Here is a 25,115-nt window from a genome sequence, read left to right as displayed (position 1 = left end):
CCACCCAATCTCTCTGGTCACTCCTAAAACCCGGACCCAAAATCCACTTTAATGAAAACCTCCCAGCAACCTAATGTTACTGGTTTACTTATTTCCGGGAATTATATCACTGAGGCATACATTCTCAGTGAGACGTACCGACCATCCACGATTCTCCCCTCTGGGCTGCTACAATGCACACAGCGCTTTCTAGTTTTCTTAGCAGCGACCATGCTTTTCTGCTTGATGTCTGGAAATTTAGCAATTCTACGGTTGCAGTCCATTTTTTCTGTCTCGCGTTATTGAGGCTGTGTAGAAGCTCATCTGCTATACCATGGTTTTCAGTTTTGAGGTAGTTTTGATACAATTGTTCGCTTTCTTGGGACCACCCTGGGATATATTCTTTGCGGTATCCTCTGGGTATGCACTTTGTTGCAGTGCACTTTACAGCGCCGACGAATCTGTAGTAATTCCTGCTTTTGGGGGGTATCCATCCTAGGCATTTGTCCAGTTCTATAGCGAATTCATGCCATTTAGCCTTTTTGAAATTCCATCTTGGTCGAGGGATACAGCTGATAAGGCGTATTTGGATTCCCACCTCAATTATGACGGGCAGTGTTGGCTGTGTGGAGTTTTGTCATGTTTTCCTTCATTTTACCAAAAGTAGCGCTGCAGGCTATGACTTTTTTCCACCACATTTTATGGAATTTGTAGAGGAGGTTCCTAATGGAGCCTCCATGTGAACAGAGCCTTAGGCTACTTTCACATCTGCGTTTTAAATTCAGGTCTTGAGATCCAGCAGAGGATCTCAAAACTGAATTAAAAGGATCCGTTCCATTTATTACATCCTGATGGCTCAGTTTTGGCCACATCCGGTTGTATTAAATCAAAATTGAGCAAACCTGATCAGGCATGAAAATCATTGTAAGGACTCGTGCACATAAATGTATTTTTCTTCAGTTTCCGTTCTGTTTTTTTACAGATCCGTATGCGTAACCATTCATTTCAATGGGGCTTGAAAAAAACTGAAATGACTCTGTGTGTATTCCATTATCGTATGTCTGCATGTCTGTTCTGCAAAGAAATAGAACATCTCCTATTCTTGTCCATTTTGCAGACAAGGACAGGCATTGTTACAATGGATCCGCAAAAAAAAAAAATGGTGCAACACAGGCCTCACATGGATGTCATCCCTTTTTTTTTTTGCGGATCCATGTTTTGCGGACCGCAAAATACATACGGTCGTGTGCATGAGCCTTAAGTCAATGGGTGCCTGATCACCATTGACTTAGGCTACTTTCACATGTCTGATGCAGGAAGTCCGCCTAACCCCATTCACTATAATAGGGAAGGGCAGGAGATTGCGGCCGCAGCACGGCAAACATGCCGAGAGGTGCCCGGACAAAAAAACGCATGTTTGCTATGCTGCTGGATCCGGAAATCCGTGTGCAAATGGATACCATTTATTTCCGGATCCGGGTGCGGATCCGTTTGACAAATGCATTGGAATACCGGATCCGTCTCTCCAGTGTCATCCGGAAAAACGGATCCAGAATTTATTTTTTTCACATTTTTAAAGGTCTGCCCATGCGTTTTTCCGGAACACTTGGTACCGGATCCGGCATTAATACATTTCAATGGAAAATAATGCCAGATCCGGCATTCTGGCAAGTGTTCCGGAATTTTGGCTGGAGAAAATACCGCAGCATGCTGCGGTATTTTCTCCGGCCAAATACCGTAAAAGTGACTGAACTGAAGACATCCTGATGCATCCTGAACGGAATGCTTTCCATTCAGAATACATTAGGACAAAACTGAAGCGTTTTTTTCCGGTATTGAGCCCCTAGGACGGAACTCAATACCGGAGAATTTTCACACTGGCGTCCCTATTATAGTGAATGGGATTGGGTGGACTTCCGGCAGCACACATGTGCAAACGTTAGTACGGATCAAGCAGGCTGTTCCCCTGCCGGACAATCCTAACACCAGTGTGAAAGAAGCCTTTCATTGATTTTCATGCCTGATCAGGTTTGTTCAGTTTTGAAAACCGGACACAAAAACGTTGCTTGCAGTGGTTTTGTGCCCGGCCAACTGAACTGAACTGATGCATCCTGATCAGTTTTGTCCCCATTGACAATGAATGGGGACAAAACTGATCAGTTTAAAGTCTCATTCACACGTCAGGGTTCCACGGACGTGTGCTGTACGTGTTCTCCATGGACAGCACACGTCCCCATTCATTTTAAATGAATCAGTCTTTTACCACGGTCCGTGGGTGAGTGTTTTTAGCACGGAAGCATGCTCTATTTTGTCCATGTTCACGGATCCATCACGCCCATTATAGTCTATGGGTCCGTGAAAACCACAGATGCAACACGGATGCCATCCGTGTCGCATCCATGTTTCATGGATCATTAGGAAAAGATGCTTTGAAAATTATTTTTCAGCTGTTCAGTGTCAGTGAAACACGGACGGCACGCGGACAGCAAAAAATGGACACACGGATCCAACACGGATCCTTCACGGACAGCTTCACGGATGCATCACTGACCCCCTTCTCACGGATTTGAGCACGGACGTGTGAACCAGGCTTAATTCAGGTTTTTGAGATTCTCTGCCGGATCTCAAAACCTGACTTAAAAAAACACAGATGTGACTTGCCAAACGACATTCTTTAGGGTTGGTCGGAAGTAAAGCACAAATGGAAATCAGCGGCGTGACTGCTTGTCTGTAGTGTAAAAACTATGGAGAAAGGTCTACATGGAAAATGTATACATAACAAAGAGGAATGTATATATATTATTGTTTTGTTAACGAAGACTAGTAAAGCAATAAAAAATTGGTTAGGAGAGCGGACATAGAATATATGTGCGCAAAAGCATAAATAAAGGGTAATATGAAAAATGAGGCATGTTTCCATACAGCACTAGATTCTGCTCCAGCTGTGAAGAGAGCCCTGCCATCTAGTAACTCTTGCACTTGACTATCTCGCCATCTGTTATCAAAGTCAAACATTTTGCATCTTCCCCTTTGACAGAACCAAATGTAGATAATGTATCCAGCCCCCCTCCCTGAAACACTGACTATACATCTCTCCTACCTGCAGAGAACTACTGGACTTTCTTCTTCATAAGGCAAGCTTCTACAGAAAGCAAGCGAGTCAGCCAGCTAGCTATCTTGTCACCAATAAGAAAACAATGCTGGCTGGCCAATAGGCAGATCCTGGTCTCTCCAATCAGGCTTTGCATGCATCACAACTCCTGCTGAACTGGTTAACAGCTTCAATTGCCCTGGTAAAACCCAGGAGCTGAGTGTGCAGAGAGTGTGATGCTGCCACTTTCCTCTGTGAGCTTGCAAGAAGCAGAAGGGACGATGAATCCAGAGGAGAGAGAAGCTATAAGTGAACTGGCTGCTGCTGCTGCTGCTGCTTTTTGCATCCTTCCACCCATGGTCTGCCTATCTTCTTTCCTCTTCTACTCTGGTCACTGGGACTGATTAATTAGTCATGAGATGGCTGCTGGTAATGCATATCTGTGGAGCAGGCTCACACTGGAAGAGGACAGTGACTGAGATCCCAACAGTTTGTCTGGCTCCTGGTCTGTTGTCAGATTTCTGCCATCTCTATGGAGACTTTGTACATTGCAGTTCTGCTCCTTTCACATGGTTGTATCCAAGGTACAGTACTTCTATAGAGATGCCCATAACTGCTGATGTGGATACTTTGTATCACTTCTGTATCTCTCTCTCTCTATTCAGATTCATATAAATATTTACTGTTACCTATTAACTTGTTCCATACAACTTGAGGTCCATCTTTGTATTTTGAAGTATATCTCCCCCAGGGTCTAAGTGAGGGACTTTTAGAAGAGGTTTATACCTATAGCATTGTATTGAAATATTCTGTTTTTATACATCATCCATGTATCATAGAAAATCATTATAGTTCTATCGTTAGTGAGATGTGTGATTTATCTGCCCTGAATTCTATGTAGAAATATATAGATCTGGTACAGGTAAACTTCACTCAAGGGCAGATGCTGAAGGGGTTTAATAGCATAGATGTGATGGGGATGATACAATGTATACTACGCTATTTTTATATCTGAATTGTTACTTTTATTGTGTGTCTGTGTGTGTGTCTATATGTCAGACACATGCATGTTAATGGTAGATGACCGAAATGGGACGAAGGGTGTAGGGGGATAACATGTAACCTCCATGCAGATATCCTTCAGATAAGATTTCAGCCAAAAATAAAATTGTTGCAAGTCAGTTATACCCATTGAGACCCCCCCCCCTTCCCCCCAATACATTTTTCATGCAGTTTATGGCTGGTGCTGCTTTTATCGCTGTGACTTTGATATTTTTATATGCAAAGTAGACTGCGTGTGTTTGTGGGGGTCATGTGTAAAACTTGTTTCTATGGCAATTTTTTAAAAGGAGGAACAATCGCCATCGACTCTCTACCATCTGTGCGAGGTAACGTCGCATGGCATAAGGTGGAATACGTCACACGTGGGACACCTTATGGCAATTCCGTGTTTCCTAGAAAAATAACTTTGTCCAGTTTAGAAATGTCACATTATGATTGGGACCTTAGTCATGCCCCCTGCTGGAAAGTGGTTGCTGTTTTCAGGACCACTCAAAAAAGAGGACATTTTGCTCCCTATATTTGGCACACCACTGTGTCATTTTTCATGATGTCTTTCTGTTAATTTGCAGCTCTGATAGGTGATCTATATAATCCTTATACATTGTAATATAAAAGTACTACCATATACAGTGTGGTCATGTAACTCATCTGCATTGATCTGTATATGACTTTCCAAAGTTATTTGCCATCCCACCTTTTAACTTTTTTAACGTTGAACACGCTGCTTGTGTTCAAACCTTATGGTCCAAACCAGAGGGTCCAGTTTCAGGTTGGGGAAACTCTCGATGGTCAGACTACTGTCTATATGATCTGCTGTTATCTGTAGAAGGTGCACGCTAAAGACATTGATCATCCATCCTGCCTGTTGTCAGCAATAAATTCGTTGTGCCCCCCAAACCAAATAGTTGTGGTCTTGGATGATTGAGACCCTTTTTCATCTCAACATGTCATCATATGGTTTCGGTACAGCAGACACCCTTTTAAAGGGGGTTGTCCCAAATTAGAAAAAAAAAAAGATGCTTTTCTTTCATAAAACAGCACCTGTCCTCTCCAGCAGTCGTGTGAATTGGGCTGAGCTGCAGTACCACACACACCACCGTGGGCTTAAAGGCTATGTACACCTTTTGGGGCAATTTTTATTATTATTATTATTATTATTATTATTATTATTGCATTGTAGCAATTATTATTGCATTTTGAGCTAAAAGTCTTTTTCAATCGGTCTTTATTAAAAATGTTGGGCCCCTTTCTCTGTACAGCCTTAAGATTCTGTAGTAGCAGGCTCTGTATTTTTAATGTTTCTCATCAGCCAGCTCAACTGAAGACTCCTTATCTCTGATCTCCCACAGTATAAATACTCCTTGTAGCTCAATTCTTATCTTAATGATAATAATGTGGCTTAAATAAGTGTTTATTATGACCTTTAAGTATTTTTACAGATAAGGGTTATTAGATGACCGGCATAAAGTGAAGATGAAAGTACCCTTCACACAGCGAGACAAACAGTTAACCCTTTGTGACAGAGCAGCTGAATATTTTTTTAGTAAAGAGCAATTAAAAATATAGATTTTTAGCCCAAAATGAATAAAATGCAATCATAAAAAAGGTGAGGAAGAAGGTGAACATAGCCTTTAAGAGTCCAGTAGATGGTACAGTCTGTGATTATGTATGTACAGTCATACAGGGAAGGCTGTAAGTCACTAAAAAGGACTGACTACTGGACTCCTATGCGTAGAAGCAGAGATTTAGATTAATAAATCCCAGGTTATACTGAATCTTTTCCCGTAAAACTAAATACATCCATCTGCTCAGCTCCTCCAGCTCTATATTGTGCTGCCCATTGATAGGACTGTCTTAAAGGTGCCCTTTAAGAAATAATAACATGGGTTTTATTCCTATTTGATTCGAATCGTACATTTCATAGGAGCCCTAATGATTCCATCAGAAATAATAAGCATGAGAGACTTTGTATGCACCAGGGACACGGCTACACGTGCTCGTAGCACACGGAATCTGGTCCATTAATTCCCAGCGGTGAGTCCTGAGCATTTGATGCTATATGTGCATCTGGTCGGTCTGTCTTACCTGAACCGCTGAAGAAGAAGAAGAATGCCCAGTTTGACACAGTCTGTTTAATGTGGTGAAACAAGCTCCTTTCTCTATCCTCCCAGTTTTGCTCATTATGTATCATACAGTGGAGCAGAGACATTTTTCCTCCACAGTATGAAATTGAAATGTCTGTCTGTTGTGTGATGGAATAAAAGCAGGTCAGTACAACAGGGCATCTTTTGTATATTAAGGTAGTAAATGTCAGAGCTGACGAGTTCAGCATAATGGACTTATTATGCCGCTTCTATTCCCTCGTATGCATTATTTGTGGAGCTGTTAATAAAGTAAGCATCCATTAGTATTATATGTCGTTATCATCAGGAAGAGGCTGGGAAACAGTTATTGCAAGCTGCAAATCATTTTCATAAAAGTCCTTGGATTTTTCACTTTTATGGAGCCTCAAACATTTAGCCCATCTATAGGTCTATAAGGTAATAATCGGTAAGTGGCAACCATTAATGGCAGCCATACCCATGCCGATGGGGGTTGTCGAACAACTTTCCACTGATCCTGAATGACACATTCATCTGATAAAAGGTTAGTAAGTCATAAGAGCGGATCTAAACATAGCTGCGTTAACCTATGGAAGTACATTACAAATACCCTTGGAGACCATTAACAGTATATAATGGGGAACTGCCTAAACAGTAAATCCTTTGTACAGTAGTTTTATTGGAATGGCATCTGGGATGACGACAGCTTTCCTGAAGATTTCGGGGGGGGGGGGGGGGGGAGAAGAAAATACATATTTTTCGGCAGTAAAGATATGCCTTCCTTTATCTTTGTTAAGGCTCATTCACATAACTGTAGTAAGGCTGTGTGTGGTAGTTTATTGACCCTCCATATGGGGGCGTACTGAGTGCCCTTGGCTTGTTACCATGTCACTGAAGAACCTTTGCTGCCTCCATACTGGTTCCCTGCACATGGCTCTGGCATGTACTTAGGTCAGTTCTACCATGTGAAAAAAGGCTTGTTAGGCTGGGTTCACACGAGCGTGTCCGGATTAGTTCCGGATGCGTCCCGGTGTGTTGCGGCAAACCCGCGCGAGTAGGAATGCAATTGCAGTCAGTTTTGACTGCGATTGCGTTCCGATGTTCAGTTTTTATTGCGCGGGTGCAATGTGTTTTGCACGCGCGTGATAAAAATCCGACTGTGGTACCCAGACCCGAACTTCTTCACAGAAGTTCAGGTTTGGGTTCGGTGTTGTGTAGATGTTATTATTTTCCCTTATAACATGGTTATAAGGGAAAATAATAGCATTCTGAAAACAGAATGCATAGTAAGTGATCAGTTGAGGGTTAAAAAAAATAAAAAAAATTAACTCACCTTCTCCGTTTGTTCGCGTAAGTCCCGGTCTCTTCTTTACTTCTCAAAAGATGAACTATGGGCTAAAGGACCTTTGGTGACGTCAGATCACATGCTCCAATCACAGGGTCCATCACCGCGGTGATGGACCCTGTGATTGGAGCATGTGATCTGACGTCACCAAAGGTCCTTTAGCCCATAGTTCATCTTTTTAAAGAACTAAAGACCGGGAGAACTACGCGAACAAGAGGACAAGGTGAGTTAATTTTTTTTATTTTTTAACCCTCAATTGATCACCTACTAAGCATTCTGTATTCAGAATGCTATTATTTTCCCTTATAACCATGTTATAAGGGAAAATAATACAGTGTATAGACAGTCACCTAGCAACCGTGCGTGAAAATCGCACCGCATCCGCACTTGCTTGCGGATGCATGCGATTTTCACGCAACCCCATTCACTTCTATGGGGCCTGCGTTGCGTGAAAAACGCAGAATATAGAGCATGCTGCGATTTTCACGCAACGCATAAGTGATGCGTGAAAATCATCGCTCATCTGAACAGCCCCATTGAAATGAATGGGTCCAGATTCAGTGCGGGTGCAATGCGTTCACCTACCGCATTGCACCTGCGCGGAAATCTCGCCCGTGTGAACGCAGCCTTACACACACACACACACACACACACAACCATACACACACACACAACCACACACAATCACTTACACAATCACACACAATCATACACACACGCATAATCACTCACACAACCACACACGCAGCTATTTTGCTGTAAAATGCCATGTTTATGGTGTTTTTTTGCATGACATGGTTGTGCGCAGCCAGGTGTTACATTAAATGCTATAGTTAAGTATAAAACACATAACATTAAAGCGGTTGTGCAAAAATCTCAACATGTCATCATATGGTTAAGGTACAGCAGACTCCTCTTTTAAAGGTGTTGTCCCAGATTAGAAAAAAGGATGCTTTTCTTACATAAAACCGCACCTGTACTGGCCAGCGGTTGAGTCTGACATTGGGATGAATTGGGATGAGCTGAAGTGCTAACAACACTTAAAGGCTATGTGCACCTTTTGGGGGTAATTTTATTATTATTATTATTATTATTATTATTATTATTATTACATTGAAGTCATTTTGAGCTAAAAGTCTTTTTTATTTGGTCTTTATAAAAAATGTTGAGCCCCTTTCTCTGTGCAGCCTTGAGTTTCTGTAGTAGCAGGCTCTGTATTTTTAATGTTTCTCATCCGGCAGCTCAACTGAAGACTCCTTATCTCTGCTCTCTGACCTTGTAAACACTCATTATAGCTCAGTTCTTATCTTACTGATGAGAATGTGGCTTAAATAAGTGTTTATGACCTTTTAGTAATTTACAGATAAGGGTGATTAAATGACCAGCATAAAGTGAAGGTGAAAGTGCGATGCACACAGCGAGACAAAAATTTAACCCTTTGTGGCATAACGCAGAATATTTTTTATAAAGACCAATTGAAAAAAATGATTTTTAGCCTAAAATGAGTGAAATGCACATGGGGGACGGGGAGGGTTGGCAACCCCCCTGACACACTTTTCTGGACCTGCTTTACGGTGTCGGCTCCCCACTAATTCTCCTATAGGCCTGCGATGCACCTCTGGTCTCCCGCGCTATAAACATCCAATTTAACATTGCTGCAGCCAATCACTGGCCGCGGGAGTGACTGGGTGACTGGCTCCCCTTACATCATGAAAAATAGTCACATGACGCAAAGGGATCGGGTCTCCACCATGAGCAGTAATTTGCTGTGGCGATGTCAAACCTGATGTTTACAGCAAGGGAGCCCAACAGAGAATGGCAGGAATGAGGGAGAAGCAAGCAAACAAGTAGCCAGTTCCGGGAAGCATATGAGTAAACTTCCATATACAAATGGGGGGGTCTAGGGTTGTCAAAAACATTCCTCCCCCTCCATCCTTGCACAACATTTTTTCATAGTCTTCTCAAAAAAAAAGACATTACATGTAACAAAATAATAAAATGCCACTCCAAAAGCTTGAAATTGATCTGTGAAAAACCTTATGCCCTTCAATGACATCTATTCTGTATCTGGTTAGGATTTTTTGGGGTGGGGGACTTGACAAACAGCACTGAAGAAGCCTAACAGCCTTCAAATGTTCAATATAAAGTATACATAGTACGCCCTATGCACATGACCATAGTTTCAGTCTGCACACAGACCCATTCATTTCTATGGGTCTGCAAAAAATGCGGACAAAGGATGTCATCCATGTGCTGTCCACACTCCATTCCGCAAATTATAGAACATGTCCCATTCTTGTCCATTTTGCAGACAAGAATCGGCAGGTCTAGTGAAAGTATTGAGAAAACTGTGCATTCACATGACTGGTATCCGTATTTTGCAGATCTGCGGTTTGTGGACCACAAAATGGATACAGTCTTGTGCATGAGGCCTTAGGCTACTTTCATATCTGCATTTTCCTTTCTGGTTTCGAGATCCGGCAGAGGATCTCAAAACCGGATGGAAAACGCATCAGTTTTATCTTCATTCATTGTCAATGAGGCAAAACTGAACAAACTGGAACGGCATGCACCAGAATGTTTTCTGTTCCGTTTTGTTGTGTTCTTATGCCCGACACAAAACCGCTATAAGCAGCGTTTTTGTGTGCATCATGGGATAATGATCAAGATGGATCCGGCATAAAACACAATGTAAGTCAATAGTGCCAGATCCGAATCTTGTTAAGTTTGGAGTTAATACAACCAGATCGGTTCTGAACGGATGCAGACAGTTGTATTATTAACCAGATGCATTTTTTCTGATTCCCTGCGGGAACCAGCAAACACACAGATGTGAAAGTAGCCTTAGAGCGAAAGCCCCTGTGATAGTTTTTTTTTTTTTTTGGATGTGGGACCCCAGCTCAGGTTTTAAGCTCCAGTGTCCGTCCCCAGTCACCCGTTACATGGATTGCTAAGCAAATGAGAGGGAACAGAGATACTGTAAAGAGCCCTCTAAGAATAAAGTAACATGGGTCCACCTGTTCTGTACCAAAAGGGGACCTTTTCTGTTCCTAAAAATATAATTAAACCATCTGAAGCACCCTTGTTCTACCTCATAGTTTTTTGGGTTTTTTTTTGCCTTCCTCTGGATCAACTTGCAGGATAACAGTCTGAACTGGATGGTCTTTTTTCAGTCTTATATACAGTCCTGATCAAAAGTTTAAGACCACTTGAAAAATGGCAAAAAAATCATATTTAGCATGGCTGGATCTTAACAAGGTTCCAAGTAGAGCTTCAACATGCAACAAGAAGAAATGGGAGTGAGACAAAACATTTAATGAAAACATTGAATAAACTGAAACAGGCTGTTTTTCAGCTGATCAAAAGTTTAGGACCACATGCCTTAAAAAGGCCAAATCTGTGCAAAAATGTGGATTCATTGTAATTTTCTGTCAGGTAGTCACACGTTGTGATGGCAAAGGCAAAAAAAACTCTCCCTTTTTGAACGTGGTTGAACTGCATAAGCAGGGTCTCTCACAGCGCGCCATCGCTGCTGAGGTGGGACGCAGTAAGACAGTCATTTGGAATTTCTTAAATTCTAAAATGATCCTGTGGGTTATGGAACAAAAATGTCAAGTGGAAGACCCAAAAAAATGTCATTAGCACTGAGCCGGAGGATCCAATTGGCTGTCCGTCAAGACACTGGACGATCCTCGACCCAAATTAAGGCCCTCACTGGTGCTGACTGCAGCCACATAACCATCAGACGGCATCTGAGACTGAAGGGCTTCAAAAACGTCTTCAAAGACCTCGTCTCCTTGAACGCCACAGAACTGCTCGTTTGGACTTTGCAAGAGAGCACCAAACATGGGACATTCAAAGGTGGACGAAAGTTTTATTCTCTGATGAGAAAAAATTTAACCTTGATGGTCCTGATGGTTTCCAACGTTACTGGCATGACAAGCAGATCCCACCTGAGATGTTTTCTACTCGCCACAGTGGAGGGGGCGCCATAATGTTCTGGAACAATGGCGTTTCAGGAAGTGCAGGGGTGTCAAACGGACGCTGGCTATGTCCAGATGTAGCAGAGAGCATTCCTCATGACTGAGGGCCCTCGTCTGTGTGGTAACGACTGGGTTTTTCAACAGGACAACGCTACAGTACACAATGCCCGCAGGACAAGGGACTTCTTCCAGGAGAATAACATCACTCTTTTGGCCCATCCTGCATATTCCCCTGATCTAAATCCAATTGAGAATCTTTGGGGATGGATGGCAAGGGAAGTTTACAAAAATGGACAACAGTTCCAGACAGTAGATTGCCTTCGTGCGGCCGTCTTCACCACTTGCATCAAGCATGCCGAAATGAATTTTTGAAGTGATAAACAATAACGGCGGAGCTACTCATTACTCAGTTCTTGTTTGGAAGTTGGATTTCTGTTTTGGGGGGGTTTAGTTTTTTTTTTGGAGGTGTGGTCCTAAACTTTTGATCAGCTGAAAAACAGCCTGTTTCAGTTTATTCGTTGTTTTCATTAAATTGAATGCTCAAAAAATGTTTTGTCTCACTCCCATTTCTTCTTGTTGCATGTTGAAGCTCTACTTGGAACCTTGTTAAGATCCAGCCATGTTAAATATGATTTTTTGCCAGTTTTCAAGTGGTCTTAAACTTTTGATCAGGACTGTACTAAGATACTATGTTCAGCACAGACGTACCGCAGACTTCACACTGTGAAAAAAAAACTTTGTAACATTCAAAGTAAATACGATTTATCCAAAAGTGAAGCGGTGGGATCGAAATCCAAAGAAAATAATCATTGATTTGTAATCCCAGTTGGTCAGATCTCTACTTTGTAAAACTGAAATAATCTCCTGAAAAGGCCACTCGCAGGATATGTTAATCTGCGCTCTGTATAAACCTTGCAAACAGCCGTTAAATGTTTAATTCTGTAGTTCTGAGTATGTGAATTACAATACGACATTTACAAAAAGTGCATCAAAGATCCGAAACGTAGAGCTGCAAGGACTGAACCAGCGGGCACATGCAATTAGTAAGAAGCCCTGATGAATGTGCTTTGCTAGAGCGTGACTCATAAGTGCAACATTATGCAGTTGTCATCTCTCTCCCATGTATTTCCAGCGACATGACATGCTACTTTACAGGGACATATTTAAATTTCACACATTTTCATGCTATTTTAAGCATTCATTGCATTGCAGATGGAGTGATCAGTCGGCGATTTTGGCTTAGAACAAAAATATGTTCTTCTTTCGTGAAGTCAGCATAGGTAACTGGGTTATAGAAATTTACAGAAATTTGCAAATTCCAATACAGCAATTGTGCTAAATCTACTGATCATGGTATATCTACATAAATTGGGAGAGCTTCTATTTTCCCATAGTTCATTTTTTTCTGTAAACTTTTGGAGCAGACTATACTAATATACTATAAATGGTGCACGGTGGATCTTACATTTCATTTAATTTTCATTTGATGTGGTCAGAAGAGCTTGCTAATGACAAGGTGGAATCAAGCACAGGTACGGTCATGGATTAGTTTATGCAGCAGTATCGGGAATGGGAGTCTAGCATTTAGGTACCAGCTAATTTTTTGGGGAGGACACAGATAAGGTCATCCCATTCGGAGCAGGTATTTATTTTGATTTGTGACTTTTCAGGGAGGGTGTTCCTCATGGGCAGGTACTTACCACCTGTTAAAATTATAGCTCCAAAATTATACTGGAAATTTTTTTTACTTTTCTAATAAAGGGTTTGTCTGAGATTTCGATATTGATGACTAGAGATAAGCGAAGTATTGCAAAATTCGATTTGGCTGCTTTGCCGAATTTTGCAAAAAAATTTGCTTTGTGACTACTTCAATAAGAATCGCATTTCTTTGTAGTTGGTGGGTGAAATTACAGGAAATGGCAATTGCGCCCCCCCTCCCCCCCGTCATTGTATCCCTCAGATGCCGCATTCATAGCTGATCGCAGCATACTTCGGCCAATACATTCCCTAGGTGCCAGAACATGCTTGATAAAGGCCGATTCCTTTGTTAGCCCGAAACGTTGCTGCTTCATGTATCTAGAAGAATACTGACCCCCGGGTGGAAAAAAGTGGACTTGCACTGAATTAGGGTACTTTCACACTTGCGTTGTTTGGATCCAGCAGGCAGTTCCGTTGCCTGAACTGCCTGCCTGATCAGGCAAACTGTATGCAAACGCATGTCATTTTTCTGACTGATCAGGCATTTTTCAGACTGATCAGGATCCTGATCAGTATGAAAAATGCCTGATCAGTCAGAAAAATGCATTGCAATACCGGATCCGTTTTTCCGGTGCCATCAGGAAAAACGGATCCGGTATTTATTTTTTTCTCATTTTTAAAGGTCTGCGCATGCGCTGACCGGAAGGACGGATCCGGCATTCCGGTATTTTGAATGCCGGATCCGGCACTAATACAGTTTTTTTCGCTGGAGATAAAACCGTAGCATGCTATGGTTTTCTCTTTTGCCTGATCAGTCAAAATGACTGAACTGAAGACATCCTGATGCATCCTGAACCGATTACTCTCCATACAGAATGCATGGCGATAAAACTGATCAGTTCTTTTCCGGTATAGAGCCCCTAGGACGGAACTCTATGCCGGAAAATAAAACCGCTAGTGTGAAAGTACCCTTAGCCAGTTTTGGATGTGTGCTGTGGCCGCTTCTAAATAACCATCTGATAGTAATAGCAGAGTGTACCTCATCCATTTGTTTGCGATGGGCCGGCAGCTGCCATCTTGCTTGAAAATCAGGCTCAAAATCTTGCGCAGCCCATGATGATGTCATCAAATCGAATGTATCCTTATATATTTATTGGTACATTATATTTATCGGTGGACTTTGATTCACTGAACACTACTGATGACCTATCTGGAGGATAGGTCATCAATATCAAAATCTCAGAAAAAGACTTTAAAGAATAAATAAAATACTAGTCCCCCTCTGCCCAACAGAATAGACTACCAGTAAGCACCCACTGCAGCATCCAATCGCTGTAACCAAAGGCCATTTCTTTAATTTCCCCCTTTTCCCTTCACCAACCACAACTGAAGCAGCTATCCTGGAACGGTGCTGCATGGTGCCTATGACACGCCGTCAGCCTGCCAGAGATTCTGCTGCTCCTATCATCCACATTATCCCTACAGTCACAAAAAGGTCAAAGCATTAAAAAGTTTAGTCATCAATTTATTCTCTCTGTGTGTATATTGGTTTGCTGTTCGATTCATTCACTATGTGTAGGATCGGCACAGGGCCCCAAAATGGCACCAAGCTATTATAATATTTTTTTTTTTCCACGAGGCATGATAGTAGCTTGCACGTCTGCTGTGGCCCATTGGTACAAAATGACTGAAAAAAGTCCAGCCTTGCGATTATTGAACGGTACACTACAAGCTACATCCGATACATAGGGATGTGCATTATGACTTTCTTCCGTTGTTCTTCCTGGAAATATGGATGCATGGAATTATGAGTAAATGGACAACTGTATGTTACCATTCCCTTTGTCAACCCATGCTGATGCTGTCCAATCGGTCTTGACAATGTCAGTGTGTAGGGGCACGCCCACTTCAACGTGGGGAATGTATCTAGCTAGCTGTCAATTTTTTATACATTTCCAGGTGGAATAATGGGGGGACACAGGAGAATGCAAAATTCTAAGAAAATATGCTATAGATGTGGTTTTATGTGCAATGTGTTTACTAAAACAGACAAGTCAGGGGTGCAGACAGGCGCTCTTTAAAAAAAATGTATAACTACGAAATACAGTGCAATCTGCAGGCAGCATGTTATAGAGCAGGAGTAGCTGAGCAGAAGAATATATAATTTTGTGGGGGGGGGGGATCAATAAAACTTGTAATTGTTTACATTTAAATGTCAGCTCTTTGTGAGCTCAGTTGTACATGGAGGCATCTTATTAGTGTCTGTATACACACTTACACAGAGAATACTATTGATCACTCATTAGATGTCCCATTCATCTTATGTCAGTGATTAATAGCATTGTGCGTGCAAGTGTGTATACAGAGATAGCTGTCAGTCACTGATAGCTGTACACAGGGGAGGTGTTATCAGTGATTAATAGCATTTTCTTTGTAAGTGTGTATACAGAGATAGCTGTCAGTCACTGATAGCTGTACACAGGGGAGGTGCTATCAGTGATTAATAGCATTCTCTGTGTAAGTGTGTATACAGAGATAGCTGTCAGTCACTGATAGTTGTATATGAGGAGGTGTTATCAGTGATTAATAGCATTGTGCGTGTAAGTGTGTATACAGAGATAGCTGTCAGTCACTGATAGCCGTACACAGGGGAGGTGTTATCAGTGATTAATAGCATTTTCTTTGTAAGTGTGTATACAGAGATAGCTGTCAGTCACTGATAGCTGTACATGGGGAGGTGTTATCAGTCATTGATAGCATTCCCTGTGTAAGTGTGTATACAGAGATAGCTGTCAGTCACTGATAGCCGTACACAGGGGGGTGTTATCAGTGATTGATTCCATTCTCTGTGTAAGTGTGTATACAGAGATAGCTGTCAGTCACTGATAGCTGTACACAGGGGAGGTGCTATCAGTGATTAATAGCATTTTCTGTGTAAGTGTGTATACAGAAATAGCTGTCAGTCACTGATAGCTGTACACAGGGGAGGTGCTATCAGTGATTAATAGCATTTTCTGTGTAAGTGTGTATACAGAGATAGCTGTCAGTCACTGATAGCTGTACACAGGGGAGGTGTTATCAGTCATTGATAGCATTCCCTGTGTAAGTGTGTATACAGAGATAGCTGTCAGTCACTGATAGTTGTATATGAGGAGGTGTTATCAGTGATTGATAGCATTCCCTGTGTAAGTGTGTATACAGAGATAGCTGTCAGTCACTGATAGTTGTATATGAGGAGGTGTTGTCAGTCATTGATAGCATTCCCTGTGTAAGTGTGTATACAGAGATAGCTGTCAGTCACTGATAGCTGTACGCAGGGAGGTGTTATCAGTGATTGATTCCATTCTCTGTGTAAGTGTGTATACAGAGATAGCTGTCAGTCACTGATAGTTGTACACCGAGAAAGTGTTATCAGTGAGCGATAGCATTCTCTGTGTAAGTGTGTATACATAGACAGCTCTCAGTCAATGTCAGTCACTCTCGGCATGTTTGCCCTGCTGCGGCCGGACCTCCAGCCTGCCGGAAAAGGCTGCCGCTAATGTGAAAATAGCCTGTGTGCACATAGAGATAGTCAGTCCCCATGTACAAATGAGCTCAGAAAGAGCAGAGAATTTAATGTATACATTCATGCTCTATAATATGCTGACATTAAGCATTATAAGGCACATTTACCAATTTTATCTAAAATGTAGACAGTGTACAGTTAGTCCAACAGTCTGAAAATCCGTCAGTGGCCCAGGCTGCATTATAAATATTGCGCATCCTCAGACACTTTTGCCTAACTTTGTATCGCCTATAGGTTAGCTTTCTTTATGACAGAATGGTTTACAAAGCTCAGCGGATTCTTCTTTTTCCTCTTACTTGCCTCAAAAATATGTCTAAAATGAGATGTGCCCAATTTTTGGAGCAAATTCCAATAGAATTCAGGTGCAGCCACAGTAGTAAATATGGGCTAATGTTATTTCTTTTGCACACAATGGGTTCTTGAGCAATACATGATTGCTGAATTTAGCAAGCTGCATCTGCCTATTGCTCTTACTATTTCTAGCTGTTTTGATGGAGACCTTTTTCTGCCAAGTTGCTTGGCATGCCATTGATAGATGTTACTCACTTTACATATGTAATTACTCCCTGGAAATCTTTAACCAAAAACTTGTGTAAAGCCTCATGCAGACATCCGTGAAACACGGTCCGTGAAATACCGGACTGGTATTGCAGGAGCGCAAGGCGTCATAGCAACCAATGACACCTTGCGCTCCTGCAATGCCAGTCCGGTATCTCACGGACCGTGTTCCATGGACGTCTGCATGAGGCTTAAGGCTGGAATTACACACTCAGTTTTTGATGCAGTTTTTTGTGCTAATGCCAAAAGTGGATGTACGTAGCTGGAAGGAGAAGTAGAAGTTCTTTCTTTTTATTTCTCATGCTTTTTTTAATACACTTCTCGCTTTGGCTCAAAAAAACTATGTCAAAAACTGCAAGTGTGACTCTAGCGTAATTAAATATGACAGATTGGTGCAGTGGGTTGACGTTTCTAAACAGTTGTGTTCAGTGTAACAGCAATTGCACACGTCCATTGCCGTTTTTACGGTCCGCAAACTGCAGATCCGCAAAACACGGATTCTGGCTGTGTGTGTTCCACATTTTGTACAATGGAACGTCCTGCCCTCTATAGAACTGTCTTATCCTTGTCCGTAAAATGGGTGTGCTTTCCGCATCTTTTGCGGCCCCATTGAAGTGAATAGGTCCACATCTGACCCGCACAAAATGTGGATCAGATGAGGACCAAAAATACATTCATGTTTATGAGCCCTAATAAATAAATTCTGTATTGGAAAATCAATTTCCCATTTTTTATTATTTTTAGGTTTCTCATGTTTTATAGAAGGAACTAACACCAGCTCTGTTATTCTGCAAATGACATATTTTCTGCATATGTCCTGTTAAAATAAGGTTTTTACTTTTACTGAGAGCAGATGGAGTTGTTTCAGACACATTCAAAATATCTGCAGCAACACATTGACAGTTTCAAAAGTGAGGATTTTTAGTCCAATGTTTTTCTAAACAGAATTATTCAAAGTGATCATCCATCCCTAATGATGACCAATCCAGGTTTTGCATATTCGATACAGAAAGGTTGCACGGGATTAAAAAACAAAACAAAAACCATGACCGCTTAAAGGGAGTCTGTCAGCTGCTGACAGCGCTTGATAGGTAAGGTATAACTAAAGCAGTTAAACTACCTAGGTGGATGGTCATACTGTTTGGAGTTTTAATCCATCTCACGTATGACGTCATCACGCCGGCCGGTGTGAGATTTCGCACCAGATCTTCAAGCAAGATGGAGGTGGCTGGCCCGTCGCGAGCACATGTAGGCGCTAAGTATTATTTCATTTTTCTTGTTAATTTTAGGCCTCATGCACACGACCGTTTTTCGGGTCCGCATCCGAGCCGCAGTTTTTGTGGCTCGGGTGCGGACCCATTCACTTCAATGGGGCCGTAAAAGATGCGGACAGCACTCCGTGTGCTGTCCGCATCCGTTGCTCCGTTCCGAGGCCCCGTAAAAAAAATATATAGCATGTTCTATAGCATGTCCTATTCGCAGTGTTCGCCGACGAACACATGCGATCTGCCATCTTCACTCCCAAGTCCGGCGATGCAGAGGTAAGTCCTTACATGTGTCTGCGCCACGAGCCGCTCTGAAAAACATGCGGTCATAGGGAGCAGGCAGTTCCGAAAGCAGCCTTCATCGAGCTGTTCTCGGAACTGTCTGCTCCCGGTGACCGCATGTGTTTCAGAGCGGCTCGCGGCGCAGGCACAGGTAAGGACTTACCTCTGCATCGCTGGGCTTGGGAATAAAGATGGCAGATCGCATGTGTTCGTCGGCGAACACTGCGAACTGGCCATCACTGCTCAGGAGCTAGTCAAAGCTAAAATTGATGATGGATTCAAGAAAGGCTTAGATGATGCCTTAGAACAAAATAACATCAATGCTTATGTAAATGTATAGAAATCTGCTTTGAATGCTCATCTGGTCTCTATTAGGGTAGACTCTTGACTTGAGGGTTTTTCGTCTTCTTCTATATCAGTAGGTGGAAGAGAAGTGATCCTTTTTGATTCCAGAGGGGAAGCAAACCAGGCTGGTGCAGTGAGCTGCATTTATATTAATATAAGCAGATATATAACGCGAGTTTGACCGCGACGCGTGGTTGATTAAGTGTGGTTGTGTAAGTGTGTGACTTTAGATTCAGGGACTTCTGTGGGGGACTGCAATTAGCCTGTATCTTATTACTACATTGTATTGTATTTTTTGCTTTTGTGGTGTAATCCCCATTTAGTATGTGTTGCACAATTGACAACGCAGTCCAGTGCACATCTTGCATGATGTATGCAGTCCTGGAACAGCCGTTCCAGGGTGAATTTCTTTGTTCAAGATGTGAGCAAATTACCCGTTTGGAATCGCTAATCGAGTCTCTAAATGGGCAAGTTGCAACACTGAGAGGCATTGACAATTTGCAAAAAAGTTTGCTTCTCACCGAGCAAGCACTCTTTGGGGTAGATGAGGGAGAGGGTGACAGAGAGGAGGCTGAGGAAAGTGAGGTAGCTAGCTGGGTAACATTTAGAAAGCGGGGTAGAGGGAAGAGTGCCAGGGAGGCTAGCCCTGATCTGACACACCCCAACAAGTTTGCACGTTTGGCAGATGAGGGGGATATCAGTCCAGGGACGGCACTGCCGCAGCCGGACACTTCCTCTGCCAGTCAGGGGAATGTCAGCTCCGGTAAGCAGGGGACCAGGAGAGCAGGGCAGGCCAGACAGGTGCTGGTAGTGGGAGACTCAATTATTAGGGGAACAGATAGGGAAATCTGTCACAAAGACCGTGATCGCCGAACAGTGTGCTGTCTTCCTGGCGCTAGAGTTCGACATATCGCGGATCGGGTTGACAGATTACTGGGAGGGGCTGGAGAAGATCCAGCGGTCATGGTCCATATCGGAACCAATGACAAAGTTAGGGGTAGGTGGAGAGTCCTTAAAAATGATTTCAGGGATTTAGGGCAAAAGCTTAGGGCAAGGACCTCAAAGGTAGTATTTTCCGAAATACTACCGGTACCACGGGCCACACAAGAAAGGCAGCGGGAGATTAGGGAAATTAACAAGTGGCTCAAGAACTGGTGTAGGATGGAGGGGTTTGGGTTCCTGGAGAACTGGGCCGACTTCTCTGTCGGCTACAGCCTCTATCGTAGGGACGGGCTGCACCTCAATGGGGAAGGAGCAGCTGTGTTGGGGAAGAAGATGGCTAGAAGGTTGGAGGAGTGTTTAAACTAGGGACTGGGGGGGAGGGTAATTACACTATAGAAGGGGAAGATAGTGCAGATAGAGACCGGGGGCAAGGTAGTGGGACTGGGGGAGAAATGGAAGGAGGGACAAGAACAGTTCAGAAGGAAAGGTGTAGGGTAAAAAATATACATAAACCTCTCATATGTATGTATACTAATGCCAGAAGCCTGACTAATAAAACTGGTGAACTGGAATTAGTGATGTGTGAGGAGGACTATGACATAGTGGGAATAACTGAGACATGGCTGGATGATAGCTATGACTGGGCAGTTAATGTACAAGGTTACAGTCTGTTCAGAAAGGATCGTCAAAACCGGAGAGGTGGAGGGGTCTGCCTTTATGTAAAATCTTGTCTAAAGCCCACACTCCGTGAAGATATAAGTGAGGGACATGAACATGTGGAGTCACTATGGGCAGAGATACATGGAGCTAAAAACAACAATAAATTACTAATAGGAGTCTACTATAAACCACCTAATATACCAGAGTCCACAGAAAATCTACTACTAAACGAGATAGACAAGGCGGCAAATCATAATGAGGTGGTTATTATGGGGGACTTCAACTACCCAGATATAGACTGGGAAACTGAAACTTGTATATCTCATAAAGGAAACAGATTCTTGGCAATAACCAAAGACAATTATCTCTCCCAACTGGTTCAGGACCCGACTAGAGGGACGGCCATACTGGACTTAATTTTAACCAATAGACCTGACAGAACAACAGACGTGCAGGTTGGGGGACACCTGGGAAATAGTGACCATAAAGTAATAACCTTCCAATTATCATTCAAAAGAGCGTTTCTACAGGGAGAAACAAAAATACCAAACTTCAAAAAAGCTAAATTTAGCCAACTAAGAGAGGCCATAGGCCTAACTAACTGGGACAAAGTCCTCAAAAATAAAAATACAGCCAAAAAATGGGATATCTTTAAAAACATCCTAAAATCTCATTGTGAGAGGTACATACCGTATGGGAATAAAAGGTTAAGGAACAAAAAGAAACCAATGTGGATAAACAGAACTGTAAAGAAAGCAATAAATGACAAAAAGAAAGCATATAAAACCCTAAAACAGGAGGGTGGCACGGAAGCACTGAAAAACTATAAGGAAAAAAACAGAACATGTAAAAAACAAATAAAAGCGGCCAAACTAGAGACCGAGAGATTAATTGCCAAAGAGAGTAAAACTAACCCTAAAATGTTCTTCAATTATATAAATGTTAAAAAGTATAAATCTGAAGGTGTCGGCCCTTTAAAGAGTAATGAGGGGGGAGTCGCAGAGAGCGACGAGGAGAAAACAAAGCTGTTAAATATTTTTTTCTCCAATGTATTCACTGAGGAAAATAAACTGTCAGATGAAATGCTGAATGCTGAAATAAATTCGCCATTAAAAGTGTCCTGTCTGACCCAGGAAGAAGTACAACAGCGACTTAAAAAAATCAAAATAGACAAATCGCCAGGACCGGATGGCATACACCCCCGTATCCTAAGGGAATTAAGTAATGTCATAGCCAGACCCTTATTTCTGATATTTGCGGACTCTGTACTGACAGGGAATGTCCCACAGGATTGGCGCATGGCAAATGTGGTGCCAATATTCAAAAAGGGTCCAAAAACAGAGCCTGGAAACTATAGGCCGGTAAGTTTAACATCTGTTGTGGGTAAACTGTTTGAAGGTTTTCTGAGAGATGCTATGTTAGAGCATCTTATGGGAAATAAGCAAATAACGCCATATCAGCATGGCTTCGTGAGGGATCGGTCATGTCAAACTAATTTAATCAGTTTCTATGAGGAGGTAAGTACTAGACTTGACAGCGGTGAATCAATGGATGTCGTGTATCTGGACTTCTCCAAAGCATTTGACACTGTACCTCATAAAAGGTTAGTATATAAAATGAGAATGCTCGGACGGGGAGAAAACGTCTGTATGTGGGTAAGTAATTGGCTCAATGATAGAAAACAGAGGGTGGTTATTAACGGTACACACTCAGATTGGGTCACTGTCACTAGTGGAGTACCTCAGGGGTCAGTATTGGGCCCTATTCTCTTCAATATATTTATTAATGATCTTGTAGAAGGCTTGCATAGTAAAATATCAATTTTCGCAGATGACACTAAACTGTGTAAAGTAATTAACACTGAAGAGGACAGTATACTACTACAGAGGGATCTGGATAGATTGGAGGCTTGGGCAGATAAGTGGCAGATGAGGTTTAACACTGAGAAATGTAAAGTTATGCACATGGGAAGGAATAATGCAAGTCACCCATACATACTAAATGGTAAAACACTGGGTAACACTGACATGGAAAAGGATCTAGAAATTTTAATAAACAGCAAACTAAGCTGCAAAAAACAGTGTCAGGCAGCGGCTGCCAAGGCCAATAAGATAATGGGTTGCATCAAAAGGGGCATAGATGCCCGTGATGAGAACATATTCCTACTACTTTACAAATCACTGGTCAGACCACACATGGAGTACTGTGTACAGTTCTGGGCTCCTGTAAACAAGGCAGACATAGCAGAGCTGGAGAGGGTCCAGAGGAGGGCAACTAAAGTAATAACTGGAATGGGGCAACTACAGTACCCTGAAAGATTATCAAAATTAGGGTTATTCACGTTAGAAAAAAGACGACTGAGGGGAGATCTAATTACTATGTATAAATATATCAGGGGGCAGTACAGAGATCTATCACATCATCTATTTATCCCCAGAACTGTGACTGTGACGAGGGGACATCCTCTGCGTTTGGAGGAAAGAAGGTTTGTACACAAACATAGAAAAGGGTTCTTTACGGTAAGAGCAGTGAGACTATGGAACTCTCTGCCTGAGGAGGTGGTGATGGTGAGTACAATAAAGGAATTCAAGAGGGGCCTGGATGTATTTCTGGAGTGTAATAATATTACAGGCTATAGCTACTAGAGAGGGGTCGTTGATCCAGGGAGTTATTCTGATTGCCTGATTGGAGTCGGGAAGGAATTTTTTATTCCCCTAAAGTGAGGAAAATTGGCTTCTACCTCACAGGTGTTTTTTTGCCTTCCTCTGGATCAACTTGCAGGATAACAGGCCGAACTGGATGGACAAATGTCTTTTTTCGGCCTTATGTACTATGTTACTATGTTACTATGAATCTTAGAACTTCCTTATTTTATCCACGTCCTCTCCGCCTATATGGTTGAACTTGACTGACATACTACATGTTGTTTTCATCCATTCTGACTACATGTAACTATCTAATGATGAACAGAATAGTCTATTGCAGGAAGTCCGAAAGAGAGGGGACAGTTGCCTCTTCTTCCCAGGTGTATGCCTTTTATCTGTGTATGTTTTCATACTGTACAATAATGTTGGGCGCGAATATGCGAATCACGAATTTTAATCTCGAATATCACCACTTCGAGAATTTGCGAAGATTTAGAATATACGAATATTCTAGATTTTTTTTCATCTGAACCCATGATCCCTCCCTGCTTCTTGCTTGTGGGCCAATGAGAAGGCTGCAATGTCTTTGTCTGAGCTTAGCAACATCCCTAGCAACCAATAGAAAAGTTCCCTACCCCTCACTATATAAGAACCTCCCCAGCAGCCATTTTCTGCAGAGAGTGCATTGCTGTGCTCTGTGCATTGCTGTATCATTACATTAGTTAGTTAGTTAGTTAGTTAGTTAGTTAGCTCATATATATAATACAGATAGTTAGTGGGAGATGTCAGTGTAAGTTACATAGTGATACAGTGTAGCTGACAGGTTCTGCTGTCCATACATACATGTTACATACATAGTGCTGTGATGTCACAAGTTCACAACAATACTTAGTGCATCAATCACTAATAAGTAGTCAGACCTGCTAAAATGTGAAGTTTCACATATTGCGCTAAAATATGCGCATCATTTATTGCCGATTTACGCAATCACTAATATATTGGAGCACTCTATCTGCATATAAAGCTATTGTAATGTTCTGCCATGCCAACCAGTTTCTCCAGTCTCAGGAAACTTCTAGCAGCTCGAAAAATGTAGCAAAAGTGACCCACGCCTGTATTGCGTGCGCAATACGTGCATATTATTTAGCTGATTTTCGCAATCAAGAAAATAATGGCAAATTCTCGAATTTGCAAATTTATGATGAATATTCGCCCAAATATTCGCAAAATATCGCGAATTCGAATATTGCCCCTTCTGCTCATCACTACTGTACAATAAAAAAAAATCTAGAGGTAAATATTTTTTGAGATTTTCTTCCCTGGAACCAAAAATCAAAATATTAAAATAGAACAATACAGAAATTGTAAGGCTCCATTCACACGTCCGTGGTGTGTTGCGGACCCGCAAATTTCGGATCCGCAACACACCCGCCCGGCACCCCTATAGAAATGCCTATTCTTGTCCGCAAGCTGCGGACAAGAATAGGACATGTTCTATCTTTTGCGGAGCTGCGGACCTGAAGATCGGGGCCGCGCTCCGCAAATGCGGATGCTGACAGCACACTGTGCGCTGTCCGCATCCATTCCGTCCCC

General features: G+C 42.2%; 1 protein-coding gene across 1 annotated transcript in view; it reads left to right on the top strand.

Annotated features, from left to right (window-relative positions):
* Positions 1-3,498: 3,498 nt before the first annotated feature.
* LOC121004184 (heparan sulfate glucosamine 3-O-sulfotransferase 1-like) overlaps positions 3,499-25,115 on the top strand; it is a 152,913-nt gene continuing 131,296 nt past the window's right edge. Inside the window, exon 1 of the mRNA XM_040436327.1 lies at positions 3,499-3,654. The gene's annotated coding sequence lies outside the window, so the exon portion shown is untranslated. The remainder of the gene's footprint in view (positions 3,655-25,115) is intronic.

Source organism: Bufo bufo, chromosome 6, assembly GCF_905171765.1.
Source record: "Bufo bufo chromosome 6, aBufBuf1.1, whole genome shotgun sequence".
Lineage (NCBI taxonomy): Eukaryota > Metazoa > Chordata > Amphibia > Anura > Bufonidae > Bufo > Bufo bufo.
Note: the sequence above shows the minus strand (reverse complement) of the source record. Positions and strands in the feature narration are given on the sequence as shown.